General features: G+C 38.6%; 1 long non-coding RNA gene across 2 annotated transcripts in view; it reads left to right on the top strand.

Annotated features, from left to right (window-relative positions):
• Nucleotides 1–22,999, top strand: part of LOC140607486 (uncharacterized) — a 117,693-nt gene that overhangs the window by 45,630 nt on the left and 49,064 nt on the right. The gene's annotated exons all lie outside the window — the stretch shown is intronic.

Consider the following 22,999-nt stretch of genomic DNA (forward strand, 5'->3'; position numbering starts at 1 on the left):
AAATGTTGCCTGCTACTCCTCAGCAGCTCATATTTTCATGGGGTGGCTTGAGTTAATCTTAAGCCTGGGCTGCTATCATGTGTCAGGCTGTATATTGGTGAATAAGTCTGGCAGTATCATCTCTTGGACATCATGGGAAATGCCAGAATGATGGTAGGACCCAGCATAGATGCTACTGACTAAAGCCAATATATATGTAGGCATCTGAAAATAAGGGCCATGTCCTTACTTCCTCCCCCTCCCCCTTTCATCAGCCACATCAAAAATCTTCCTTAAAAATTCTTCAGCACCATCTATCTTTCAGTATATGGACCTTTCTAGTCCGAGAGAACAAAGGCAACAAGTGACAGATTCTGTCTAGCGGCTCTCCCCAGGGTAGCTGGAATTTAATTTCAATAAAGCAGATGACTTCTTGGGGAGGGTGAACTGGGCTATTAATTCATGGGAAGGAAAAGAGGAGGTTAACTGTAGGGCTGTCAATCTGAGCAATGCCCTTGCAAGACAGATGATACCATCTTCCCTTTTCAATAGCCTTCCTGGCATCTAATTTGCATGAGTTGTGAGATAACACTAGGCTCTGTCTCATTTGCAAATCTGGAAACATAAGGGACAGACACTGAAGCCTCCAACAGTAAATCCAGAAAGTGCAGCAAGGTTAACTCTTCTCATTTAGAGACAGAAATGATGTGCTGGTCACCTCCTGGATAGAAAAGAAGGAGCTGTGAAATTATAGGGATATCTGCTCCAGTAAACACTGCTACACTCCCTGAAATAACACGGTCAGATAAAGAAATGGACTGTTTCCAAATTGAGGGTGTCTGCAGAAAACCACTCCTTAATGAATGAATACAATTCTTATCAAGCAAAAGAGCAATCAGCATGGTTGACAGTCATGGCTTCATGATATTTTTGAAATAGTTACCAAAATCTTTTTGTTGTACTTTTGTTTTTTGTATTTTCTGTTCCTCATTTGGACTGCTAGCTCTGAGGCATTCATGCATATGCTACACATTTAAGCAATAAAAACCCATTTCCATAAAAAAAGAAGCCAAGAAAAATGTGGCTTTTTTGCAAAAGAACAATAGAATTGGAAGAATACAAGATGTCAGTCAGAGCCAGGAATCAGGCCAGGAGACCAGACAGGGATTCCACAGGTTGGAAGGTAGAAACAGACTGAAGAGAAGCAAAGTAGTATAAGCTTAGATGCTGCAGGTCCCTGAAAAAGTAGGGGTATCCCCATCTTGACCTACCTCCTTGGGCTAACTGGGAGGGAGAAAGGCAATAAAAAAATGACAGGTATTTCTGAAGACTCTGTATGCTGCTTCCAGAAAAGAATCTCAGGGAGGTTGCAAGACCCTAGAGAGGAAATGGTTATGAGCTGGGAAGATGGGACCTTAGAAAGCTTAGAGTTTTTATTACCTAACTTGTCACTGGAGCAGCAAAGTCATGTCATGTGTCTGTGAGCACGGAGGTAGTTGAGGATCAGATAGTCTTATGAATCTCTTGCAACTCTGCATGGGTTGGGGTTTGTTGAATTACTCCGTTGCATAGAGAAAAATATTGAAGTAGGAGAAAGAAAGTTAAACTTCAGGAGGCTTATCATGAATGAGAAGCCACTAGGTGACCCAGTGGATTAATGATCAAAACCAGAAAGGAGGGGCACCTGGGTGGCTCAGTGGTGGAGTGTCTGCCTTTGGCTCAGGTCGTGATCCTGGGTTCCCGGGATGGAGTCCTGCATCAGGCTCCCTACAGGGAGACTGCTTCTCCCTCTGCCTATGTCTCTGCCTCTCTCTCTGTGTCTCAAATAAAAATAAAAATAAAAAAATAAAATAAATAAATAAATAAATAAATAAATAAATAAATAAATAAATAAATTCTTAAAACAAACAAACAAACCCAGAAGGGAGTGAGGCACTCTTAGGGGAACAGATAATGACACTGGGACTCAACGTAGCAGAGGATGTTGGTACCTTATAATATGTCACCTCTGGCTCTACCTACCACTGTGGTGCAGGCCATGACAACAGCCTGACTTTCAACTGCTACAGGGCTTTTCCTGATTCTTGAGCCTGTTCTACTTCTCTGCTAGGCAGCCCAGCAGTGCTGGAGAATCAGTGTCACCTCCACCTCCAGCAACTACACCTCACCTCAACCAGTAGATTAATGGGATCTGGTATAAAAATACCCAAGGTCTCTTGAGCTTAGATGGTCAAAAGGAATGTGTTCTACATTGAGTCTCAGAATTTCCCAGCAAAAAGCAGCTCGATCTTACAGACTGCCATGGCTTCCTTATCCCAGCTCACTTCTCACTCCCCTACCATTGTTTTCTGGGATCAGCTCTGAACAAATTTTGTGCATGTGAATCTTTGTCTCAGGATCTGTTCCCAGAGGAGTACAAAATAGGCAAATAGATTCAACATGTGTATACCCCACCACACCCCACCCAACCAAGCACTGACACCATATAATTTCCCTGGCATTTGGCACAACTTGACTAAAGAAGCAGCAACTCTAACTGAGATTAAGTTTTCATCACCTGGCTGAATGATTAGCAAAAATATAATTTTATTTCAGTTACAGAAAGACAAGAAAGGTGATATACTTCTGCACACAAGTTTTGGCCAGAGATTTCTACATATTCATTTGTAGATTGATTTGTTTGCAAAATTTATCTGTCTATTCAGAAAAGGAGACTGCCATACTGTCAGCTTCTGCTTTATTCTCTGCCTTTGTCTCCTTGGGTTTCCAATGAATATATATACTGAAATGTCCCTGAAGATTCAGGCCTTCCACAGTTCCTGGAAAACTTATCAGAGCCAATCCTGAAATTAATTAGGATACTCAGTCATCTCTATACCTGAAATGGTTAACCATATATAGAATATTTTTATGTCTATACAGCCTTTGAATTGCTCTATGTACTTTCTAGAACTTTTCCTTCCTAGTTACACACCCTCCACTCCCCATCACAGTTGACTATAGAAGTGTGTTACAGCCTTGGTGCTTACCCTACAATCTGGAAACTTCCTATAGTGGAAAAAATACAATTATAATATTAAATTTTTTTTCTGTTTTTATTATCCCTCTTAGCTGATGTAGTCATGGTCAACACTTAAATCCTGAAGGTAGCCTCCAAAGGAATTTAAAATAAGTGAGGATTAGTTACTTCCTACAATCTCACATCTTACATCAAATCCTACTATGCACACAGACCTTTATTGGAAAATCGATTTATGGAGGAGGCACAAAACAGTTTTACAATTTACTCTGTTAGCAAGTGCCAAAAATCTCTACTCACTGTCTTTTTGGGTGTTCTGTCCATCACTTGTAGGATCCAGGCATGACATTTTCTCAGAGGCAGAATTCAGTTCATCTCATAGTCATTATCAGTTAACTAGAAGTCTCTGTAATGAGGCTTCATAGAAGATCAGGTGATAGGGATCAAGCCATAGAGGACATCCCTCAGGGAAAAAGCCAGAAGTCTGTTCCAGATTCTTATACCCTGTTCTTGTAAGAGTGGAGTATATCTCTAGAATGTTTAGCCAATGCACATCTTAAATGTTTTTGATTTTCCCAAAGAGTTCCATATCTACCATTCATCATGCTATTTTATATGCTACACATTTAAGCAATAAAAACCTATTTCTGCTACTTCCTGTGCTGATTAGCCAAACTTCAAGTGTTGAGATATAAATAGAACTGCTTGAGGTAATTGCCTGGGGACTGTGGCTTTTCTGATATAATACCCACTGACCACCCTCATTCAGATACACAGGTGTTTCCTTGCTTTTTAAAAAATTTTTTATCAGGGCAAGGATATACTAGCAAAGCATAGAAAAAAATGTGCCTCTTCATGGTTTTTGAGTTTCTTATGTTTAGGTTCTAAGAGTTATGGAAAGGGTGGTTTTCATATTCAGACTATTAGGAAGAAGGTGTGATGAGTATCAAGGCTTCTCCTCTTCACTGGTATGGAAAGGATTCTCCAGGTCTGGGGGAAGGGACAAAAGGAGACAGTAAATGATGACAGAGAAAGTTTGTAGGGGTTGAATTCAGGGGAGCCTACATAAAGGGATGCTATGCTAGTGAGTCAGTTCCCCATACTTCACAGATTCCACCCAAGCAATGAGTGTTTACCCCCCGTGACCAGATTCCATCAATGGTGTGGGTGATCATCCAACATCCCTGCTATTGACCATGCTGCATCACATATGCCCAAGGCTATGCTAGATTTCCTTCTTGCCTAGGGAGGACTTCTCTTCACTAGTCATTGGAACATGGCTTACTGACCCAGCAGGAAGACACTTGTGTGCTTGGAAGCTGCTCTGTCCCTGGCCAACTTATCCTATGTGAACAATCTATCACTTTCTCCCACCTTGTAAGATTCCAAGACAATTGGAAGCCATAGAGAAAGGCAGGGTGGGGTCGCAGAGGAAAAGGGTGGAGCCCTGGTACCTGTCATGATAGTAATGGTAAGTAAAGGTATGTTTCCATACCTGTACTTGCATGGAGTATAGTGGAAACAGATAGAAATTCTCTTTGGAGCAGGACAGTGGTAAACTAGCAATACCCACCCTGACCCAGATTGACAGGTTTAATTCTCTGAGTTGGACAAATAAAGATTCAATTGCTTGCTGTAAATGTACCTCAGATAACTCCAACCTGTGGAATACCTGCTGTGGACCCTTCAGCTATTTTTGTCTGAACTAAGCTTCTTTCCTTAGGGCCATAAATATCAGGTCTTTGGTTGATTTTGCCTCGCTTGTCCTTCACTGTTGACCTAATCTTTGTTGGCTTTTTGTGTGAATTAATATATTATGATATATATATATATATATATATATATATATATATATATATATATATATATATATCACACACCAAGCTCTAACTTTTCAAAAAGTTTCACCTCTTTTTCTCAGATAAAATGTACTTTAGTCTCTACATTTGATGAAAATACCCCAGTTTTGCTGCATATGAGGAGAAAGCTTATTTTAAGAAGAAAAAATAAGCATTCATTTCTGGGGAGCAGAAGTTCTGAATGGGATCCAAAAGAAAAGGATGAAGAAAGCGCTAGTCACTTAGGTTCGGGCTTTAAAAGACCATCTAGGTAACTCAACAACAACAACAAAATAAAAAAAAACCACCAAGAACTTAATTAAAAAATGAGCAAAGGACTTGCATAGACATTTCTCCAAAGAAAATATGAGTGGTTAATAAGCAGATGAAAGATGTTCAACACCTCTTATCACTGAGGAAATACAAATAAAATGGGATGCAATGACATCCCATTTCAAACCCATTAGGATATCTACTATCAAAAGAAAAGAACAAGTGTTGGTGAAGATGTGAAGAAATTGGAATCTTTGTATACAATTGGTACATATGTAAAGTGGTGTGGCCACTGTGAAAAACAGTATGGCAGTTCCTCAAAAACCTATGGAATTATTATATGATATAGCAACTCTACTTCTGGGTGTTTACACAAGAAAAATGGAAGTAGAATCTTAAAGAGATATTTGTACACTTATATTCATAGCAGCATTTTGTTCATAATAACCAAAGGTAGAAGCAACCCAAGTGTCCATTGATGAATGAATGGACAAATAAGATATAGTATATACATACAATGAATATTATTCACTCTTAATGGGAAGGAAATTCTCACACATGGTACAACACAATCTTTGAGGACAGACATTATGCTAAGTGAAATAAGTCAATCACAAAAGGACAAACACTAATGACTCCACTTATATGAAATACCTAGAGTAGTCAGATTCATAGATGAAGAATGCAGAATGGTGATTGTCAGGGGCTAGAGGTAGGGAGGATTGGAGAATCATTATTTAGTAAGCACAGAGGCAAGGGGAAAATAGCTCTGGAGATGGATGGTGGTGATGGTTACACAGCAATGTGAATATACTTAACACTAATGAACTGTATACTTCAAAATGGTGAAGATGATAAATTTTATGTTATGTGTATCTTACCACAATTAAAAAACAAACCATGTAAAGAGGAAGCCATATAATTTTGTATGTTTTCTAGTCTAGCTTGTTGGGATAATAGAGCAGAAAGGTATTTGAGTCTGTAATCCAAGTCAAGAGTAAAAGGTGGGGATTTTTATGAAGGGTTCTATGAATGATATTTTTCACAGTGACTAGTTAGGAGAGAAGAGGCTATGTGATAACAGAGTTAATGCTATACTCTCAATGGCTTATTCCAAGAAAAAATTTATGAATTAATGCATTTACCAATTAATTTACCAATTAAGTTACCAATTTGTACCCATTAATCATCAATAGGTACCAATTAATTTTCTAATTAATTAAAAAACCAATTAATGAATTTACCAATGAATTTAATAATAATCCCTCTACTCTACATAGTCACTTGGAGACCCAGGCAGATGAAGGCTACACCTTTTTATAATGTTGCTTTCTCATTGTGGCTTCTAGGGAAGCAAGGGAAGAGAGTGCATATAGAATGTTCTAAGTGCCATGCCTAAAGTGACATACACCATTCCACCTAAATTTCATAGGCCAGAATCCATGGATACAGTGCAAATTTAGCAGTTTGGGCAAGAAGTGTATTCTTCCTGGATGTCCAGGAAGATGAAAATGAAATGGAAGTTGGTAGATACATACCATAGAATTTTTCTAAATATCAGAAATTAATAGATGGATCTAACCATGAGTTGAACACTAATAAAAAATTTAATCAACAATGAAGCTATAGTTATCATTCCATTTTTATCACTCTGGTGTTCAATTATAATATTGATTAATCTATATATTTCTTCTTTCCAAAAATGACTTGAGAGGGCCTCAAATAAAACAAGAGTAAAAAAATACAAAATAAAAAGAAGGTGCAAAAATGTTAGTTTTGAGCTTGCTGGATGTCATGGTGGAAAATCTCAATGCTGTCATTTTCTAATAAAGTATAATAGGCAAGTTCTGTTTATCAAAGGATGTAATTACACTGATTTTGTTTTTGCTATGTTTTATATAGTAAGCATTACACAGTATACTAGACTTGTGTATTTTTTTTTTCCAATAGTAATTTTGCAAGAGAGGACAAATTTTTTGGTCCTCTCAATAAGAGGAAGACATAATGTTAAACTGGTTTCTAAAGGCATTTCTACAGGGAACTAATCCTTACACGTAGCTTTTCTGGCTATTTGATTTGATTCAGGGATAGAGCTTAGAGGATTGAGGGGAATGAATATTTAGCAAGTTTCTTAGCCTATATTTCTGGAATATCAGTAGTCTCAGAGTTTGGACATTAAATGGATAGAATATAATATGAAGTTGAAGATCAGTGTCTCTTAAGTACCAATATTCTGTGTTGTTCATTGAAGGAGCTCCATGTACTTTAGATAGAGACGCAAAAGTGGAAGACTTATTAACATTTTGATAGGAAAATTAAGGAATATGACTTGCATTTTTACCCTAAGTACAAATTTTAAGTAGAAAGTTTAGAACACTACCTTTAAAAAATTTTAAATCATTGATTAGGTTCTGAACTGACAGTGCCAAGAGAGCCCATTCTTGTGTGATCTGTTTTGCACAGAGGTGATTTGACAAAGGCTTTGAGGAATCATTTAGCATCCGTGACCTATTTTGGGATGATTGACCCATACACTGCTTCCATTGGTGTGATCAAAGGCTTCTGCAGCCTACTTCTGATATGTTAAGCCAGCTGGTTATGTCCTTCCTATCTGTCCAACTGTGAAAGCACACCACAGGCGTTTGAATGGTGTTTTCAGTTAGCACTTTGGATCTTCCTTGCTTGTTTTTGACGTAATTTTTGTCTGATGTAAGCCCCTTGTAACCTCAAACTTTTGACTCTTTCCCTCAGATCTCTCATTTCTGGCACTGTAGATTTTTCTTTTCTTTTTAAATTGCTTTTTGGCATCTTGCTTTTCAGCTATTGCAATAGATTTTGGCTTATGTACATGTTTCTGCTTCTTTTCACACTGCCTTAGATAGGTTGCCACCCTCTAGTTTAAAGTTTTTGGAAACCTCTAGCACTGAGTCTTTGCTTATCAACTGGACCAGCCCTACCTGGTTTTTTTGTTGTTGTTGTTGTTGTTTTTTTTTCAGCCCTACCTCTTTAAGGAAGGTGTTTAAACAGAGCTGAAGATAGATTAAATTATTTTTAAAAAGCCTTTAATTCTTATTAATGCTTTCCATCAGGTAAGTTTGAGGGCACAAATCTCCAATGGTGTGCCAGCTGTACTTATATAACCTGCCAATTCTTTGTGAAGACAGTGAGTAGAGGGCTGCTTTTGTAAAAGCATCGTTCCTTGTATGTTGAACCCATTCCCAAGGACATATGCCTAAGCCATTAATTAGATGAAATTGTTTTGGAAAGATTTGAAAATACTTTCTTTAGGAATATTCTTCAAAGTGGTTAAGCAGATACACAGTGACAGGTGGATTTAATATTTCACAATTAGGTGGAGGCAGAATTCTATGTACATGTGGTAAAGGTCAATGGATGATAAAATTAAAGCATTTAGAACTCAAAGTATAACTTCATTGAATTAAAAAAATCACTAAGAGTTCTATGCTTTTGTGTTTTATTTTTAAAGATTTGTTTATTTATCTGAGAGAGAGAAAGCAAACACAGTGCAAGTGGGAGGAGAAAGCAAACACTGTTCAAGCCGACTCCTTGCTGAGTGCAGAGTCTGATGTGGGGCTTAATCTCACCACTCATGAGATCATGACTTGAGCTGAAACCAAGTAGTCCAGGGCTTAACTGACTGAATCACCCAGGCACCCATATGCTTTTGTGTTTCTAAACAGATTTTGCAGTGACTAGTATTTAGATCTGTGTAGATAGACTATATTAATGCACATCTCTTATATCCTCAAATTGGCCAGTTAACTTCTTGGCATCTACGTCGATTTGATTGCTCTTTGGGTATCTTTCACTTTCTGACACTGGCTGAAATAGCTCTGGGTAGCTGGAAGGAAGGAACCATTCAATCTACTGGGTTGAATCCTCTGCTTCAACAACCATAGCTTCTTTTGAGTATGATTGACAAAGTTCTGGGGTTATTACTTACCTGGTGGGAGAAGTGGTTGAGAAGAAATGAAGAGTCAGGATCCTGTTCTTCAGAATAGGGCCTTTCTCCTAAGAATGCTCATGTGTGGCCAGTTCCAAAGGCTTCAGGTTCTTTGTGTTCCATCTTAATTTCCAGACTTAAATGTTTCGGAGTGTGCACAGCTGTAGTTCTTTCATAGAAAGACTGGGCTCCTCTTGCTGTGCCCTGGTTAAGAAATCTTTCTCCATTGGTTCCAATTGTGCAAAGCCCACAGGTGGAAGCCCTGCTGGCCACCTGTGAGGGATGAGCTAGAAGTGCCCCTGGGCGCAGCTGCAGAAGCCTGGGAGCCACAAGCCTATATATAAGCTCTTTACCAGCTTGCTTGAGGCTGGTGTGAGGCAGAGGGAGCGCAGGCAGATGGTGCGGGCTGTCCTGGCTACTTCAGCGGGCCTCTAGGTGGGTGTTAGGTTCGGGTGCCTGCCCCGCAGGCCAGCACCACTTCAAGACAAGAACAGGAAAGTCCAGGGGGCTGCCTCCCTCTGCGCAGGGCCATGGGGCCTGTGGCCTAAGGGCGGGAGCCCTTTCTCACTCTGCACTGTGGTCTGGTAGGTCTCCTGGATGCCAGCACCACTGCCTTCCTGTTAAAGATGTGAGGGGGTTTATTCCTGAGGGATGGTTCTTAAAATGTGAGCCCCCATTGGGTTCAAACCCTTTGATCTGGGGAAAGGCTCCCAGTTCTGAGTTCCCTCCTGCTTGCAAGTGACCTTCCCCGGGGGGAACCACTCCTACCCTCTTGGTTGTGGGATCCCTTCTCCTTTCCTGCACGTGTAGGGAGTCCCTCAGCTAGTTCTCCCCCCTACCCCCCAAGAAAGTTGTTCCATATGTAGCTGTAGATTCCACATGTCTGAGGGAGGAGGTATGTTCAGGATTTTGCTACATCGTCACTGTGAACTGGAACCTCTGTAGTTCTGTGCCCAAGGTGAGAAATGTGTCCAGAACACGCCATGGTCCCAGAGAACCAACACAAAGCTGACCTTAACACAGCCCCCAGGAGTTCACCAAGGATAATATGCTGCCGAGTTATTTAAAAGGATCAGCACTTCTTTATTCTTTTCCATATGCTTTACTTGGTGATTGAATTAAATGGTGCAGTTATGATGAGATTTTGGAGATAGGGTTAATCAGACTGTCCCGCTTAGGTAAAAATCCGCTCAGGGCTAGATAAAAATGTGTACTCTGTTGGTCAAGAATCGATCTCACAAATATATTTCAATCTCTTTATGCAGATGCATCTGTTCCCTAATCTTTAAAAATGATTTTGTTTTGACTGCACCTCCTTCAGGAGCGCTATTACTTGTCAGTGGCATTAGTCATCAGAGTGATAAGATCGGAATGGAAAGAAGAACCAAGAATGGTCAGAAATCCTCAGGATAAACAAACCAGGACTGGACCAGCTTTGTAATTCTGGGCTCTGATAATGCCACTTGGTTTTCTTGGCTTATCTTCCCCTCTTCTCCCCAGTTAAGTTGCAGCTGAACTGTATTTTCTCCACTCAAATGTATGCCAGTGAAACCTTGGGGTTGTGTGATGCAAATTAATCTGTTCTCAACCTCTTGGGGGTAACCTGTGTGGGGAAAGTCTAGCTGATTTATTATTTCAATTCCATGTCTTTGTGCTACCTTTTGTCATCACTACTCTTGTGGTGATTCTGAAATCTTCGTGTGTAGTAAACACCTGAAATGGGAGAGAAAAACCAGCATGCTTCCCTTCTGGGGATAATTTAGGTTAGGCTTTGTTTCAGGACTCCTAGAGGGATAACTATAAAACATTGGTGAGTGGATTTAGGACTTGGCCAAGACAAACTCTTAGGAATCCTGGCTGGGGTGAGAGGATGTGAGCAATCTCCGATGGGTTGTTTGGTGAATCGAGCTTTTAACTTGTCCTATGCTGCTGTTTAGTTGCAAGGTCTGTTAAGAGCAGAGCTGGGCTGCCTCAAAAACACTGAATTTGTAGAGGGAGGCCAGATATCTCCTGAGATACTCCTATCTCTGGCTGCTGGCAATACTGCAGGGCTGCAGAGGACTGACAGCTGAGTCCTTCTGGAACAACCATGAAGAAAGGCATTCCAGAAAGAAGAGTATAATCAGAACCACAAGCATGAAAATATTTTTTTTGGCAGGAGAGGGGCAGGGCATATAATGAGGTTGGAAAAGTAAGCCGGATACAGTTTACAATGAGCCTGCATGTCATACTAAGGAGTTTGAATTTAATTGTATAGATGTGTTTTAAAAAGAGAAGCAACCTGGTTAGATTTGGGATATGTTTGACAGCAGCCCTGATAACCCTTGACACTTTTCCTGGGGGGATAGGAGACTTTTGGGGCTGGTGGGGTGGATTTGCCCAAGGTGTGGCTGGGGAGAGCCACACTCACTGGTAACCCAACAATGTCCTTTACTAAGATTAGGAGATTTAAAATAGTTTTTAAATTTTAAAATCATAGATTCACAGGAAACTATAAAAATATAAAGAGGCTCTCTGTACCCTTAACCCAATTTCCTGTGATAGTAACACTTTACAAACTTATGTAGTATAATATCAAACCCAGGAAACTGGCATTGGTCACAATCCAAAGATTATTCAGAGTTGGCCAGTCACATGCACTCCTTCTTGTGTCTAGTTTGGTGTAGTTTTATGACATGTAGACTCTGTTACCATTACCACAACCAAGATAGAAAACTCCTTTATCACCTGAAAAATTCCTTCTATCCCCCCTTAAAAATTTGTTTTAATTCAAGTATAATTAACAGTGTTTTAATTTTGAGTATATAGCATAATGCTTCAACAATTCTATACAGTACTCTGTGTTCTTCACAATAAGCGTACTGGCAACCACTAGTTCTCTATATTTAAGAGTCTATTTTTTGGTTTGTTTTGCTTCTTAAATCCCACATATGAGTGAAATCCTATGGTATTTTTCTCTGACTTGTTTCACTTATCCTCATGCTACCCCTTTAAAATCCCATCCATTGCTACCCTGTCTTCTCACCACTTCTCACCCCACTCCTTGGAAAACTCTAATCTAGTTTCCATTTCTAGAATTTTGCAATTTTGAGAGCGTTACAGACATTGAAACATGCATTATGTAACCTTTTGAATTTGGCTTTTTCCCCCTCCACTCAGCATAATGTCCCTGAGATTCATCCAAGTTGTCTTGTGTATCAATTAGGGAATTTTAAAAGTTTATTCCTACAATGTCTCAGTTGGTAACAATTCAAGTATTTCTATGGGAGCCTTGAAAATAGAGGCCAAAGAAAGTGAAATGGTGGCTAAATGCTAGAGGAACTTTACATTAGATTCAGAAGGAAAATTATTACACATGACATGCCTGAAGTCCACAGGAATTGAGTAACTTTCTCTTAGTCAAAGGTAGATCTGCCATTCCACCCCCCCACCCCCCACCCCCCACCGGTGATTTGCAGTTTCTCTGGCTCTCTGTATACAAAATGGGAACTGAAGTAATTGAGTGTAGATCAGCCTTCCACATATTTACATTTGCCTATTATAATTCCCTTAGCAAATCCCACATACTGGGAACGTGAGGACCTCTTGAATATAGGGATGGAGTGAGTCTAGCTTGAGGGCTAGACCAAACAAAGACCAAATAGAACCTCAACCTAGAAGGACTCAGTGGAGGCATAAATCAGGTGGATGTCAACCAGGCAGATTCTAAAAAAGATATGCAGAGCTTATGATAGAACTGATAGATCTCAAAGGGAGGGGACCCTGAGATATAAGGATTCTTTTTAGAAGTCTTGTGGTGGTCGAATAGGTGCAATTAGAGACCTCTACAACTTCTTTGCATTTTTCCTCCTGTCTTACCCCTATGTCCTGCTGGAGACAAAACTTGGCTGGAGCTGCCCTGGATATACCTAGTAGAAGACCCTAAGGTCTCAGCAAGTAAAAACATGGGAGGTAGATTCCTAAAATCATCTGGGTATTAAACTTCCATTGTTTATGTCAGATCTTGTTAAACGTTCTATTCCTAAGAAACAAAAACGAGTGACTCTTAATGGACATGAGAGTTGAAACCCTAGCTTTGGCTCAAAGCAGTTTTGTTTTATTTTGGTAATTAAAAACAGTAAAAAGATTTGAATTAAAAAGTGCTCTAATTTTTGGAAAACCTTGATGTTAGCATAACATATAAAACATAACTTTAATTGGCTAAGATTGAAAAGGCAGTGTAATTTGGGTTGGCAAAAGCAGATCTAGAGTGCCTCTATGAAGAAGTGCGGGTGGAACCTGATTTAACTTGTTAACTTGGGGAAAAAGAAATGTTAGATTCTGCCTTTGAGATGTCCCCATGATTTTGAAGTATGCTGAGCTAAACTTTAATCGTCTGTTTCAATGTGATGAGTTGTTCTTTTGGAAGTTTGGTGTGGAATTACCCTCTAGGAAGTGTTTCCAGGAAAGACCAACTCTGCTAAAACAGGACTGATACTTCATTAAGAACAAATGTATCTATAGACTGAAAAAAAAAAAAAACCCAATAAAGTTTCTCAGTAGTCTTTAATATAAAATTTTAACATTTTTTGGATTTATGAAGTGCCTAATTTGTGCTAAGCATACTTCTTCCAGATAGGGAATTGGCAAACTTTTTTCTATGAAGTGCAGATAGCAAATATTTTCAGTTTTGTGGGCCATCTGGTCTCCGTGGCAACTATTCTACTCTGTCCTTGTAGCACAAAAGCAGCCATAGATAATATAAAAACAAATGTGAGTGGTTGTGTTCTAATAACTTTGTAAGACAGGAAGCTGGCAGGATTTGGCTGCAGGCTGTAGCTGGCCAAACCCTGTTCCATATAGTGGAGTTATAGAGGTGATCCAAACAAATGAGATTCTTATATGGAATTTACATTCTGATAGTGAGGTAGGGGTAGGGGAGCAGACAATAAAGATAAATCAATAGGCAAGAAAAATAGGACATTGGGTCAAGTATTCTACAGATAATTAAAACAGGATGCTGTGACGGATGACTGCTTTAGTGTGATTGGGGTGAAAGACCATACTGAGGAAGTGGCACTTAAGTTGAGGTCTCATTGACAAAGACTTAGCTAGACACTGATGTGTGAGGGAAGAACATTCTGGGGGAAAAAAAAAAAAACTACTTGTGAAGATTTACTAATTTAGAATGAGCTTGGTATGTTCCTGGAACCAAAGGTCAGTGAGAGCACAATAAACAAGAGAGCTATTTCTTTTGGAAAGAACTCCAAAGAAAAATATATGCACAGTGGTTTTCAGCTTGGATTTTTTTTTTTTCAATAGTGCAGTATTGGAAACACTGTCAGTTCCTTCATGGGAAGGAATGTAGTTTATTCAATAACACAGAACTAATGCATAGGAGACCATCTGTAAATGTTTGTTGATCTAATTCTAAATTTCTGGCAAAAGGAAAATAACTAATTTGATGATATCAATTTGATGAACTTTTCCAAAGGCATTAAAACTATATTAGTTTGGAATGGTCTCAAATGCAATAACAGAAACTTTAACTGGTTTCTAGAAACTTGAACTTATTTTTCTCATAAGGCAAGAAGCCCAGAGGTAGGTGATTGCATGGGCTGTTGCAGGGCATTGGTGTTTCCATGGCTGAGGTCTCTGGAAAAATTCTTAATCCTTTCTCTCATTTACACAGAAAGGCTTTTAAAGCTGTAAGTAGTATGTCTAGGTCAAGGCAGGAAGGAGAGGGCAAAGAGAAGAGCCAGAAGAGTCTTTTTTTTTTTTTTTTTTTCCAGTTAAGTGAATGCCTTCCCAGTAGCACTCCTTAGTTCCCCACTGGATTTTTCTCCTTTGGTTTCATTGCCAGAACTTAGTCACAGAAACCCATCACCCTGGTTTGTTGGAAGGCTGGGATGTTGGGAACAGCTTTGTTTTGACTGGTTTAGATCAATCCTGATTGATCACTGGGCTGGGCATATTGCCAACCTCAAATAAAATTGAGTTTGTGTTCGTGAAATGAAGGGGGAGTGGAAATTAGGCAGACCACTATGAAGATTGCTTGTCATTGTAGAAATGCTAATTATAGAGGAAATGAGAATAGCAGAAAGAAGAATTATAGCCACACTATGGTCACCTATGTTAATGTAAACTACCAAACTTTTGAGTAGCGCTTGTACATGCACATTACCTAATTTATTCTCAGCTCTATGAGGTAGATAAAATTTTTGTTCCCTTTAAGTGACCAAAGATTTAGATTAATTTGGTGAAAGTCACACCGTTAATAAATAGCCCATCAATGATTAAATTAGGTTCTCTGATTCTGAATTCTGACTTTTCTCTATATGGGATTTGTGTCCAGAATGACTCTCTGGGTAACAGTGTATACAAAGCTATGAAAAAGAATATATAACTGAATATGGGTACATGAAAATAGCTTGTGTTTTAGGGTTGGGTTATAAGTAGAGAGGAATGTGATATTTCTTTTAAAAAAATCTCTTAATCTTATGACCATAAAATTTTGGGGAAATTCGTGAGAAATTAATTTACCCTATTTTTGCCAGAGCTACACTTCTTTAATTACTTTGATATTTTAATTTTTGGTCTTTATATTTTTATTTTTTCTTGAGCTATAACTGCAGTATATATATAAATATGAACTGTACAGCTTAATTTTTTCATGTGCAAAAACCCCTGTAATTACCATCCAGATCAAGGCACAGAGCATGTGAAGGGTGCTTGAAGGATCAACTTTGCCTCTTTATGGGTGGTTTTCCTTCCACTAAGGCCAACCACTATTCTGGCTTCCTATTATAGATAGGTTTCTGCCTTTTTTAAAATGTCAAATAGAACTATAAAACCTTAATCTTTAGTATCTGACTTGTTCCATTTACCATCTTATCTGTGAGATTAATCCATATGGTCATATGTATCAGCTTTTTCTTTTTCATTGCTGTATAGTATTTCATTGTATGACCATACCTCAGTTTATCTACTCATTGTACTGTGGATGGACATTGTGGGTCATTCTATCAACATTCTTATCCTAGTCTTTGGCTACAGCACTCATTTCTGTTGAGTGCCCATCTGGGAGTGACACTGCAGGGTCATAGAGTATATATGTTTAGCTACCAAAGCCTTGGTAGCTACCAAACATTTTCCAAAGCTTTTCCAATTTTTGTGCTTACCAATAAGTTAACAAAATTCATTGTACCATATCCTTGCCAGTATTTTAGCAATGTTGACTTTTCCATTTTAGTGAATTCAGTGGGTATGTGGTGTTTCATTTTGATTTTGAGTTTTTGCTAATTAGGTGAGCACTTTTTCGTATCTTTATTGGCTATTTTGATCTCTGATTTTGTGAAATATTCGTCTTTTGTACATCTTTAAATTGAGGATGTCTTGAAGAGTTCTTTATGTATTGTTATAAATATGCATATATTTGTACCTGTATGTGTTATATAAATCTCACTTGATTCTTTTATATTATTTATATTGCAAATATCACTTCATTATTCTTTATACCATAGTTACACTCCAGCTGAGTCCATCTTCCATGCTCATCATCTTCTCTCTCTCTTTTTTTTTTTTTTTTTTTTTAAGATTTTATTTATTCATGAGAGACCGAGAGAGGGAGAGGCAGGCCCCATGCAAGGAGCCTGGCTTGGGACTCAATCCCAGGTCTCCAGGATCACACCCTGGGCCAAAGGTAGCGCTAAATCACTGAGCCACCTGGGCTTCCCCCATGCTCATATTCTTTGGCTAAAACTTGCTAACACCTGCTGCACATATTACATGTCTCCCTAGGGTGAAATGTGCCTTTATTAGCACGATCTTTTGTTGGCAAGCCATGTCCCTCAGCTCCTTCAAAATTCAGATGAAAACTTACCTCTTGGAGGTCTTTGTGTATAAGCATCCATAACATATAGTAACCTTAATACTGACTTTCTTTGTGTAAGATGGTTGATATGTTGTTTATATGGGTTTAAAGTTTGTTGACCTTCAACATGAATTCTATTTTCCATCTACATATATTCTTACATCTATATTTTGTAGTTTGAATAATTTCAGGACAGTTTCACTTGATTATCCTCATTTCTATTCTTTTTTTTTTTTTTTTTTTTTTTAAGATTTTATTTATGAGAGACAGAGAGAGGCAGAGACAAAGGCAGAGGGAGAAGCAGGCTCCATGCAGGGAGCCTGACATGGGACTGGATCCCTGGTCTCCAGGATCAGGCCCTGGGCTGAAGGCAGCGCTAAACCACTGAGCCACCCGGGCTGCCCCTCATTTCTATTCTTACTCTCATCTGCAACTTCAACCTTCTCAGCACCTGAAAATTAAAACGGGAAATTAAGGTAAGGAATTCAGAAGTCGGAGTTTACTAAAGTGAAATGATTCCCCCCCAAGAGTTTTATTTTTAAAGTTTAATTTTGTAAACATTTTACAATTATTGATAGAAAAAAGTGCATAATAGAGTGAATACTTTGTAATACAATCCAAGTCGAGAAATAAGCCTGTTGTAACATTAACATAACCCTCACAGAGGGCCTCATCTATCAGACTATCTTCTCTCCCTTCAGAGTATCTCCTATCATTGATTTCATGGTATGTAATCCCTAGTGTGGCAGGTGGTTTTTTAAAAATTTTACCACAAATGCAAGCATTCCTGAATAGCATAGCTTAGTTTTGCATGTTTTGAACTTTATGTAGCATGAATCCTACTATAAGAATTCCTTTTGTGTGTAGCTACTTTGGTTCGACATTGAAAGATAAGTTCGTGCTGTATGTCTAATCTATTTTTATTTTTATGCATATGCCATTGTATGAATGGAGTTGTATGAGTTAACAATAATTATCTGCCCTATTGCTGATGGGCTATTGAGCTGTCTCCACTTCGGGCTATAGCAAACAAAGGTGGTGTTAACATTCTTAAATGGGAAGCTTGGTGGATATCTGTATGCATTTCTCTAGAGTTTATACCCCAAAGTAGAATTACTGGTTATATGGTATGTGCATCTTCAATGTACCTAGACAATGTCAAACTGATTTCTACCAAAGATTTGAGAAAGACCATCATAATGGGCAGCTTCGAATGATTTCTAGTAAAAGCTTGTTTTTTTTTTTTTTTTTTTTTTTTTTTAAGATTTTATTAGGGAGAGGAGCATATGTGTGAGTGAAGAGAAAAGGGAGAGAGGGAGAGAGAATTCTCAAGCCAACTCCCTGCTGAGCATGGAACCCAGCATGGGGCTCCATCCTAGGATCCTGAGGTCATGAACTGAGCCAAAACCAGGAGTCAGCCACTTAACCGTGTGTGTCCCAAAGCTTGATTTTTAAATTTATTTTAACTTTTTAAAGCTAGTTCTGAAGGCACAAAATCTGATGCAGGGCATTAGTTTATTATTTCAATTGCCCAGTGACAGCAAACGTGGTTTTTTAAATTTTATTTATTTTATTTTATTTATTTTATTTTATTATTTTATTTTTGTGGAAGAATTAGGGAGGAAGCATGGTACATAGGCTCTGGCTGTAAGAAAGATCTGGGAGTTCAAACCTCTGCTACTGAATTGGTGTGTTGACTTTCAGCCAGGTTCAGTATCATTACCTGGAAAACATGTTACACAGACACACAGAGATGCAATAGAGAATAAATGAGGTTATTGGATATAAAGTGCCTAGCATGGTGCTTTGTACATGGTGGGTACTCAAATATTGTTTCTCTGTTTAAAACTGTTGGAAACTGTTTAAAAAGGAAAGTGTCAACCTATCTTAATGTTCACCCTCTGTTTCCTGAAATGTATGGGTGAGATGTGAAGGTGTGTCCATCTACATTCATGGTCCTTTCAAACTTGCCAAAATTCTTGGGTCCTCAGTCACTTTTCTTGGAGAAAGTGTTTTTAAATTTTGTAGAGTGAATTTCACCAGATGATAGTATGTATGTACGTTTATAACAAACTTTTCTGTACTTAGCACCTTGGAGTATTGTGCTTGGGGAAAAGGACCCAAAGAGCTAAAGAATGAACATTGCTCATATCCAGTAAGTTTTGGGTCCTTTCCTAAAAATGAGATTTGTGGAAACTTATTTGTGTATTATAATAGTGATAAATTATGGGACAGCATGCAAATTTTGTATGGAATAAGATAATATTTTAGGAAATTCTGTACCTGTAATAGGCTACTTTGGCCTGTGCCCTAACTCTTCTGGGGATATATATCAACTTTTCCATTAGATAAGGCTGGAAATTAATATTAATCTATGGGGTCTTCTCATGTGCTCTTAGATTGCCTGTCCTCCTTCTGTGGCTTTATTTTCTTGGACCCTAGCAAGACAGCATCTTCTTTCTTCTCCTTGGTGCAGATAAGGCTGGGGTTGGGATGAGAGGTTTAAGGCAGTAAGTTTGTTGGGGCTTGTTACCTCCCTTGCATGTTTGTAGAAAATACTATCCTGACTTATCTGTAAAACCAGAAATAGGGACGCCTGGGTGGCTCAGTGGTTGAGCTTCTGCCTTTGGCCAGGGTGTGATCCCAGGATCCTTGCAGGGAGCCTGCTTTTCCCTCTGCCTATGTCTCTGTCTCTCTCTCTGTGTCTCTCATGAATAAATATATACAATCTCCAAAACAATTATGAAACCCTGCAACAAAATCCATGCATTCTTAAAAGCAGGGTCACAAGAAATCAGGAGCTAGATTCATATAAAAATTAAGGTCATTTCTTTTTCTTGGCCTGTTTTATATACAGATATCTTAAACTTCCTATTCTAGTCTGAAACTGTTTGCTAACATCATAAGAGAATAAATTCTATATCCTGCATTCTACAAGGTAGGATACTATATTTTATGCTTTTAAAATGAGTTTGGTATGAGTTTATGATCCCTGTAGCTTCTTCCATTTCTTAAATTCCAGGATTGCACTTTGAGTTTCTCTCTGGTTTAGTGTGACAAGGGGAAATTGAGTTCAACATAAAGTTGACTTGCTACAAAGACTCTGGTAATTAAAAGATCTTCATTATCTTGGCATGATCTTTTTAGCTAGCTATATTTTGCCTTAATTGTGGTAATAACAAAGTCTGTGAATGTACATATTTCCATTGAGTGCCTCCAAATGCTTTACACAGATGTACAGTGGCTCTAAGAGGGTTACATATAATGTGTTCTCTGCATGAAGAGCCTTATCATTTGATTAGATCACATACCTTTTTGTCAAAGGTGAGAACTGGGTACGGAAACATTGGCTGTTAATCTATGCCACGATGAAAGTCTTTACAACACCATTGTTAGCTTTCTCCTAACAATCTAGGTACTTGGTGTTTTGGTATGTTTGTTCTTAATTCTTGCTAGAGGTCACAAGTCCATGGTCTTTTACTTTCCTATGTGTTCAGGTGTGTGTAAAGTGTTTTTAAAAAATTACATGCAGTAGAACACTCGTCATGGTGCATTCATTTGATAATAAACTTGTATCTGTTAACACTGCAGTCCTAACAGAACAGTTTTATTCCACAAAAATTCTCTCATAGTTTTCGTCTGTAGCTGTTTCCTTCCCCTTGCTCCAGCCTTTGGCAACCATAAACCTGTTTGCTGTGTCTATAGTTTTGCCTGCTCAGAATATCCTTTTTTTTTAATTTATTTTTTATTGGTGTTCAATTTACTAACATACAGAATAACCCCCAGTGCCCGTCACCCATTCACTCCCACCCCCCGCCCTTCTCCCCTTCTACCACCCCTAGTTCGTTTCCCAGAGTTAGCAGTCTTTACGTTCTGTCTCCCTTTCTGATATTTCCCACACATTTCTTCCCCCTTCCCTTATATTCCCTTTCACTATTATTTATATTCCCCAAATGAATGAGACCATATAATGTTTGTCCTTCTCCAACTGACTTACTTCACTCAGCATAATACCCTCCAGTTCCATCCACGTTGAAGCAAATGGTGGGTATTTGTCATTTCTAATAGCTGAGTAATATTCCATTGTATACATAAACCACATCTTCTTTATCCATTCATCTTTCGTTGGACACCGAGGCTCCTTCCACAGTTTGGCTATCGTGGCCATTGCTGCTAGAAACATCGGGGTGCAGGTGTCTCGGCGTTTCATTGCATCTGTATCTTTGGGGTAAATCCCCAACAGTGCAATTGCTGGGTCATAGGGCAGGTCTATTTTTAACTCTTTGAGGAACCTCCACACAGTTTTCCAGAGTGGCTGCACCAGTTCACATTCCCACCAACAGTGTAAGAGGGTTCCCTTTTCTCCGCATCCTCTCCAACATTTGTAGTTTCCTGCCTTGTTAATTTGCCCCATTCTCACCGGTGTGAGGTGGTATCTCATTGTGGTTTTGATTTGTATTTCCCTGATGGCAAGTGATGCAGAGCATTTTCTCATGTGCATGTTGGCCATGTCTATGTCTTCCTCTGTGAGATTTCTGTTCATGTCTTTTGCCCATTTCATGATTGGATTGTTTCTTTGGTGTTGAGTTTAATAAGTTCTTTATAGATCTTGGAAACTAGCCCTTTATCTGATATGTTATTTGCAAATATCTTCTCCCATTCTGTAGGTGGTCTTTGAGTTTTGTTGACTGTATCCTTTGCTGTGCAAAAGCTTCTTATCTTGATGAAGTCCCAATAGTTCATTTTTGCTTTTGTTTCTTTTGCCTTCGTGGATGTATCTTGCAAGAAGTTACTATGGCCGAGTTCAAAAAGGGTGTTGCCTGTGTTCTTCTCTAGGATTTTGATGGAATCTTGTCTCACATTTAGATCTTTCATCCATTTTGAGTTTATCTTTGTGTATGGTGAAAGAGAGTGGTCTAGTTTCATTCTTCTGCATGTGGATGTCCAATTTTCCCAGCACCATTTATTGAAGAGACTGTCTTTCTTCCAATGGATAGTCTTTCCTCCTTTATCGTATATTAGTTGCCCATAAAGTTCAGGGTCCACTTCTGGATTCTCTATTCTGTTCCACTGATCTATGTGTGCTCAGAATATCCTATTAAAAAATTGTGCAATACATGGTCTTTTGAGTCTCTTTCCTGGCCTAACAAGATGCATTTGAGGTTCCTCCATGAATTTGAGGTTGTCGTGTGAATCAGTAATTCATGATTTTTCATTGTTGAGAGGTATTTCATTGTGTGCCTGCATCGTAATTTATCTCTTCACAAGCTGAAGGACCTTGTTATTTCCAGTTTTTTGCAATTGTGAATGAAACTACTATAAATATTTGCATATGTATTTTTGTATGAACACAAGTTTTCATATTTCTTGGGCAAATACCTAGGAGTGAGATTATAGTCTAGTATGGTACATGCTTAGTTATAATATATGGCCAAACTGTTTTCCACACTAGACCATTTTGTATTTTTCAGTAATGTAGGAAAATTCCAGTTCTACATTCTTGCCACTGCTTTGTCCACATTTTATAAAACAGTTTAGCCATTCTAATAGGTGTATATAGTGGCATTGTCATTAAATTTTAATGTTGATCATCTGTTTACATGTTTGCCGTCCATATACCTTCTGGTGAGGTGTCTATTCAGAACTTGTGCCCACTTTTAAATTACACTGTTTTCTTATAGAATTTTGAGGGTTCTTTATGGATTGTTTATAAGTTTTGTCAGATATTTGACTTGGAAATATTTTCTCCTAATCTGTGGCTTATATTTTCCTCTCTTGACAGTATCTTTCACAGGGCTAACGTTTTATATTTTGATGAAGCCCAATTTATCATGATTTTTCCTTTTGTGGACTACACTTATGGTTTCATTATTAAGAACTCTTTGGAGAATCTAAAGTCTCCACAGACCTAGTTTTTAAAACCTTTTCTTTTAAGTATTTGACAGCATGCATACACACAAGCAGGGTGAGCAGCAGGCAGAGGGAGAGGGAGAAGCAGGCTCCCCACTGAGCAGGGGGCCCAATGTGGAATTTGATCCCAGGACCCTCGGATTGTCACCTGAGCCAAAAGCAGA

This window comes from Canis lupus, chromosome 16, assembly GCF_048164855.1.
Source record: "Canis lupus baileyi chromosome 16, mCanLup2.hap1, whole genome shotgun sequence".
Taxonomy (NCBI): Eukaryota; Metazoa; Chordata; class Mammalia; order Carnivora; family Canidae; genus Canis; species Canis lupus.